The following is a 6,589-nucleotide window of genomic DNA, read 5'->3' on the forward strand; positions in this document are numbered from 1 at the left end:
GAAAGAAGTTTGGTCCCATGCAATGAAGGACAGGGAGGCCAAAAAAATTACAGAGGCTTCCCACTGAACAAAACTTCCCCCGTCAAGGTGAGCAAAGCTTCCTATGGGTGGGGGCAGAGCTTCTAGAATCTTCTCTGGAGATCAGACACTTGTGAGATCTGTTGTGAATCATAAGGAGACTCATTCCTGCCACCCTGATCATTAATTAGTAGCTCAAGAACTCTGACCTGTGGTGAAGCATGACGAGTCTCATTCCTGCCACCCCGATCATTAATTTGTAGCTCATGGATTCTGACTGGTAGTCTCGGATGGGGGCCCATTGTGGCCATGCTTCTGCATGGCTAGTTTCAACTTGCGACTCCCATGGTTTCAATTAAGTCCATGGCAGGAGGGTCTGCCAAATGTCCATGATTCTTCAAGCATGGCATCTCAGTGTTCAGAGCACCTTGCTTCTCCCCAGGCAGTAGGCAGACAATGCACGAAGGAACACATTTGGGGAAACTCAGGGTCTTGGCTACTTAGCTTCACTTTCCCTGGGATCTTTCGAACACAACCCAGTCAGAGGAGCTATCGTAGGGTTGGCTGGCCTAACTTTGAGACACCCAACTGCACTATGTTCAATAAAGGCCAGATGAGCCTCATATCTCAAAAAAGAAAACCAAAGAAATACTGTTATACTCCCCCTAATTTCCCTTGCAACTGGACGATTTCCCATGCACAAATGAAAGTTGAGAACTTTTAAAATTTTTTTTAAATCGCCCCATAGATAACATTGAAATTACTCACTACTTGAACAAAAGTAGAGAAACAGGAGGGTGAACGTCCCTCCCCTTCAAGACATTGTGAAACAAGACTCATAATTAAGTCCCCCACGCCAGCCTCAAGTTCAGTTTTGGAGGCAGAAAAAGGCAGGCATCAGTTGAACTCCATCTTGTCAGCCATCTGCGGCTACCAGACGCTGTAATGTGAGCTCTTCCCGCCTGCCTGGAACCATAGCCACATCAACCCCAAATGAAAATATAAAATTAAGTATGAGTCTGTTGGCTATGACTTATTTGGCTACCTCCGTCTAAGTTAACCCATTTCTAATAATCTATGTCTTCCACATGGTCTTTTACCGAGGAAAGGTCCAGGGACCGATTACTCCTCTGGCATCCTACATGTTGACTGCTCAGCATGTCTGTAGAGAGAATAGACAGAAGAGAGCAAGTTCCTGCTTGGCCCTTTGTATATTCTGAGTCTGCCCAGCTATGTCACTTCCTACCTAGCTAGTCAGTGTTTTATTCATTAACCAAGAGAGATACAAATACACAGAAGATCTTCCCCAATGAGGATGGAGTTAGGAAAACACAGGACAGACTTCTGTCTATTCTTAGGCAGCTTATGCTTCATACATGTCCATGTCCTTTAACTCTGAACCCTTAGACCTCAAACAAGACCTTCAGGATCATCTAAGTTCCTGTCACCAGGCGGAGGAGCTGATGAATCCACACAGGCTGGCTTCTAATTTCACAGATCTGATGTTTACACTTGTCCCAGTCCATTATCCTGAGCCACTCCCCTCCACTTAAAGAAGGCTGAGACCTCTGAAACCAAACCCTCAAGGGGACTACGATCTGGTACCTGGCCCAGCCCTGGAGTCCCATGTTGACCCAAAGCTACAAGTGCTGGGTTGGGACATATACTGAGCCTGACAGTTCACCCCTGAAACATCACTCAGCTCTTAGTCCCTGTTGGATCTGGATAAGCTGTGTCCTCTGTGTCGAATCTCCACTCAGGAGTCAGTTTCCTGAATTTGGCAGTGAGAGCAGGTGCTTAAAGAAAAGCTCAGAGCAGAGCAATAGTCAATTCCCCGATCAGGAGCATAAGGCATTAAAGACACAGCACAGGCTGGCTCCTGTGTATTTTCTCCACTCAAGGGTGGCCCTCTCAGTCTCCAACAACCAGGAGCTGAGCCCAACAACCAGAACCTCCCTTTTCTCAGTCTTCCCCACACAAATCTCAGGGCTGACTCAAGGGAAACACACAGTTCCACCTGAGCAGAAGTCATAAACATACCAAACGGAGATGAATCAAGGCCACTCACCAGGTATGGGGGACCAACATCTACAGTGCCAACAAACTTCATACCAGGGGTGCATCTCCAAGGCAGACCCCTCTCCTGACACCCACGGGCAAGCACCAAGTGTTCCTCGGTTTCATTTCTAGCAAAGAGTGGATCCCTCCACTAATAAGCACTTGAATCAACAGCCACAGTGACCGACCCATTTTCAACCTTTTTACTACATAAACCTGCTAAGCAGGCAGCCCAAACACAAGTATCCCAGAACTCTAATTTCCCTCAGAACTGCGATCAGCAGCAATTACAGAGGAAGAATAAAGAACAAATGTTCCAGACCTTTTCCCATCTCTAAGGTAGCAATGAGAAGCAAGGAGAAGGACCATGCTGTGGCTGGATTAAAGTGGAAGAATGCTATAGCGGTGAAAACCAGGATTCAAAATCAAGTAATTTCTAAACTCACAGTAGCCAAAGGCCGTTAGAGCCAGTACAGAATGTGAGTAGTAAGAATTACACTTACCGGAATATCTTCCAATCAAATCCCAGCAAATCAGATTCCTGTTCAAATGATAACACACCCAGTTCCTGAGACTCAGCAAACTATATTCTGTACTCTGAGGGAAATAAGCCTGCAGAACATGCCATATTTTCCAGTGATGTGAACCCAAATCAGGACCGTTCATCATCACAGGTGCTTCCCTGTCCAAGAACAGAAGCCTCCACAAGCTCTGGCTCTGCAGGGATTTAAAAGGCAGAAGCCAGAATTCGTCATCTGGGCAGCAGGCAGCAAGACTAGCTGAAGTAGCTCAGCAGAGGTATTCGGTGCCTAATCCAGCAAAGGCACTCCCTGTCCCCAAGCCAGGAGGAAATCAGATGCAGACCCCTCCTCAGAGGGACACTCAGAAGCATGCCACCCTATGTGGCTCCTCTTGCCAAGAGCAGCAGCAAACATAGCAGTCCCAGGCTGACTCTTGTCATAATCAGATGCACAGGGTAATCAAGACTGAGCCTGGGTCCAAACCCTCTTCCTGTAAACACCCCATGCCAGCACCCCGTGAAAAACCATCTAGTAGGATAAAGCAAAAGATTTCCCCACTGAGCTGTGATGATGGGCAGCCGAAGAGCATCTTTGAGACCTCAGAGCAGCATCTGAAGCAGTCTCAGCTCAGCTCATTCTTTAACCACAAGTCCCTGACTCTCTCAAAGGAAACAATGAGTGGAGACATCAGGGGCCATCACAGTTTTATCTACAAATGTTCTCTGCAGATCCTGCACATCCCAGATGCGGAAAAACCAGCAACCAAAAGGAAGCTGGCTCTGCTCAATAATTTTTTGGACTCACCTTCCAAACTCCTAAAACTTGCTATAAAAATTTATTGGATACTCCCATCAAGACTCAATATGATATCGCATCATGCCGATGTGTGGAACAAGTTAATGAAAAAGATGAAGGTCGTTTTTATACCCATCCTGGAGCTGGTCCTAATGTGGCAGCTATGAGAACAATCATGGAACAAAGGTTTGGACAGAAGGGTGAAGCTCTTAGGATTGAAAGTCATCTCTCCTGGAAAAGAAGGCAAAAGTTCTCAGGGATGCCCGATTGCCAAATGGGTGATTCGAAAAGGGAGCCTTGAGAAGTTCCTGTGAGTGGTTTGAGAACAAGCTGGCCATAGCTGTGATGTTGCTGTGATTGTGATTCTCATAATACGGGAAGGAATCCCAAGACCTTGGCTGACCAACTCTACTCAGATCTTAGAGAGGCCCTGAGTAAATATGGTGCCCCCTCTATTTGTCGCTGTGCCCTGAATGTAGAGGGAACCTGTGCTTGTCAGGGCTTGGATCCAGAAACCTGTGGTGCTTCCTTTTCTTTTGGTTGTTCTTGGAGCATGTACTATAATGGATGTAAGTATGCCAGAAGCTAGAACCCAAGGAAATTTAAGCTACTTGGAGATGTTCCAAAAGAGGAAGAGAAACTAGAATCTCATTTGCAAAACCTGTCTACTTTCATTGCTCCAATAGACAAGAAGTGTGCACCTGATGCATACAATAATCAGATGGAATGTGAACACCGAGCTCCAGAGTGCCGTTTGGTTCTGAAGGAAGGCCGACCATTCTCAGGGGTCACTGCATGTATGGACTTTTGTGCTTACGCCCACAGAGACCTGCACAACATGGCAAATGGCAGCACATTGGTGCTCACCCTCACTAGAAAGCACAATCGAGAAATTGGAGGAGAACCTAAGGATAGACAGCTGTGTGTATTACCAATGTACAGAATCTCTCCTGTCGAGGATTTTGGAGTGCTGAAGATCAGGAGGAGAAGATACCAAACAGGTCCATTCAGGTCCAGAACTCTTTTCGGAGGAAAGTGAGGATGTTAGCAGAGCCGGTAAAGAGTTGTCGACAAAGAAAACTGGAGGCCAAGAGAGCTGCAGCTGAAAAGCTGTCTCCCCTGAGAACTGCTTAAATAAGAATGAAAAGGACAAGTCTTCCTCATGAACAAAGATGGAAACTGTAAGCCAAAAGAAACATCTGCCAGAACAATTGTGGCCTTCAGGATCTGTCATACACAGCAGCCCCAGCCACTCCAGAGGAACCGTCACCAAGTACAGCAGCCACACCAGGCACAGGCACAGCCACCTCAGACACAGCCACAGCGTATCTTGCCCAGCAACTCTCAATCTGAGTCCATTGGCTCTTACTCCACCAACCCATGCATGAGATGTTCCAACCCACTTAATCCTTTTCCAAGTTCTTCACACACAGAGATGTACGGAAATATCAATCATGCAAACCTTTATCCACCTCATCTCAAGCTGCAGGTTCATATTTGAGTTCTGACCCCATGAACCCCTTACCCTGTTTTTTTTTAACCAGAATAACCAATTGCAGCATACCAGTGCAATGGGAATGTGTCAAGTGGACAACTGCTCTTAGGTTCTTACTTCCTCCAGTCTCAGCCCAGGGATCTGTATAGATATCCAAGCCAGAACCTCATCACCAAGATGAACCTACCACCCATCCACACACTTTACCACACTTAGAGGGACTGTCTCCAAACCTCTAAGTACTTAAGTTATGGAAACCAAAACATGCAGTGGGATGCCTTCAGCAACTGTACCATAAAACGGTATGTACATCACCTGGCAACGTTTCCTCCTTATCCCACCCCTGGGTTGGATGGCCATTTCATGGGAGCTGCCTCCAGATTACCATACAGCATGAGCAAACCAAACACTACACAAACAGCGAGCACCATCATCCACCTTCTCACACTATCCACAGCCACCCGCCTGCAGCTTCAAGAATGACAGCCAGCTCCAGTCAGGCCTTCCACAACAAGGAGAACATGCTCTCCCTCACAGCTAACGGGTTATCAAGGGTGCTTTCAGGGCTTAATCATGATAGCATTGCTCCTGCCCAAGGACTATTACACAGTCTGACTGAGGACAGTCAGGAGAAGCAGCCTGGGGCAGCAGGCCAGGGCGCAGCTTCTTCTGTGGAGGACAATGAGGAGGTTTGGTCAGACAGTGAGCAGAGCTTTCTGGATGCTGACATTGGAGGGGTGGCTGTGGCTCCAACTCACAGATTCATTCTCATTGAGTGTGCAAAGTGAGAGGTTCATGCCATAACCCGAATAAATAATCCTGACTGGGGTCATCCCGCCAGGATCTCACTTGTATTTTACCAGCATAAGAACTTGAATGAGCCAAAGCATGGTTTGGATCTCTGGGAAGCCAAAATGGCTGAAAAGACCTGAGAGAAAAAGGAAGAGTGTCAAAAGTATGGATCAGACCACGTGTCTCCGAAAAGCAATGGCAAAAGGGTAAAACGTGAGCCCACAGAGCTGCAGGAACTTTCTGAGCCCAGTTACCTGGGCTTCATCCAGTCTCTTGCCGAGAACACAGGGTCTGTGACCACAGACTCCATGGTGACTACATCTCCATACGCCTTCACTCAGGTCACAGGGCCTTACAACAGATATGCATGATGCTGTCCTTTATGCCAGGCCACCTAGAATAACCTGTCAGTAGTATAGTTCTTATGGCATGGGCAGTTGGCAAAGGTCACAGCATCCACAACAAATGCTGTGTGTGTGTGTGTGTGTGTGTGTGTGTGTGTGTGTGTGTGTGTGTGTGTGTGTACACATGTGTGTTGGGGGAGGGTGTCAACTCACCAGCAAAATAGGAATTAATTTTACCATTGCACTTAATCTCTGCTGACTTCCCAAGTGGTCACTGATGGCATTCAGGAAAAAGACTAAAGCATCCTATACAAAGGGAAGGTAGAAAGCAAGTGCTCCACAGTTTCTATTTTTCAAAACCACTGGTTCTCTTATTGGCTGAGGTCATATGTGTGTGAGATGCTCCCTGGCCACTCCACACATGTGACCATTTCTCATACCAAGTATGCATAGCCATGGGACACAGTACTGTAGTCATACAGTTGCAGGAATCATCTGGTGCTGATCCGATTACTGAATACTGGAATTATGGCTTTTTAACATGCAGTTTTTACTGTAACCTTAAT

The 6,589-nt window shown here is 46.8% G+C and overlaps 1 pseudogene; it reads left to right on the plus strand.

Moving 5' to 3' along the window:
• Nucleotides 1-239: 239 nt before the first annotated feature.
• On the plus strand, nt 240-6,050 carry LOC100752395 (annotated as a pseudogene).
• Nucleotides 6,051-6,589: the final 539 nt, after the last annotated feature.

This window comes from Cricetulus griseus, unplaced genomic scaffold (genome assembly GCF_003668045.3).
Source record: "Cricetulus griseus strain 17A/GY unplaced genomic scaffold, alternate assembly CriGri-PICRH-1.0 unplaced_scaffold_238, whole genome shotgun sequence".
NCBI lineage: Eukaryota > Metazoa > Chordata > Mammalia > Rodentia > Cricetidae > Cricetulus > Cricetulus griseus.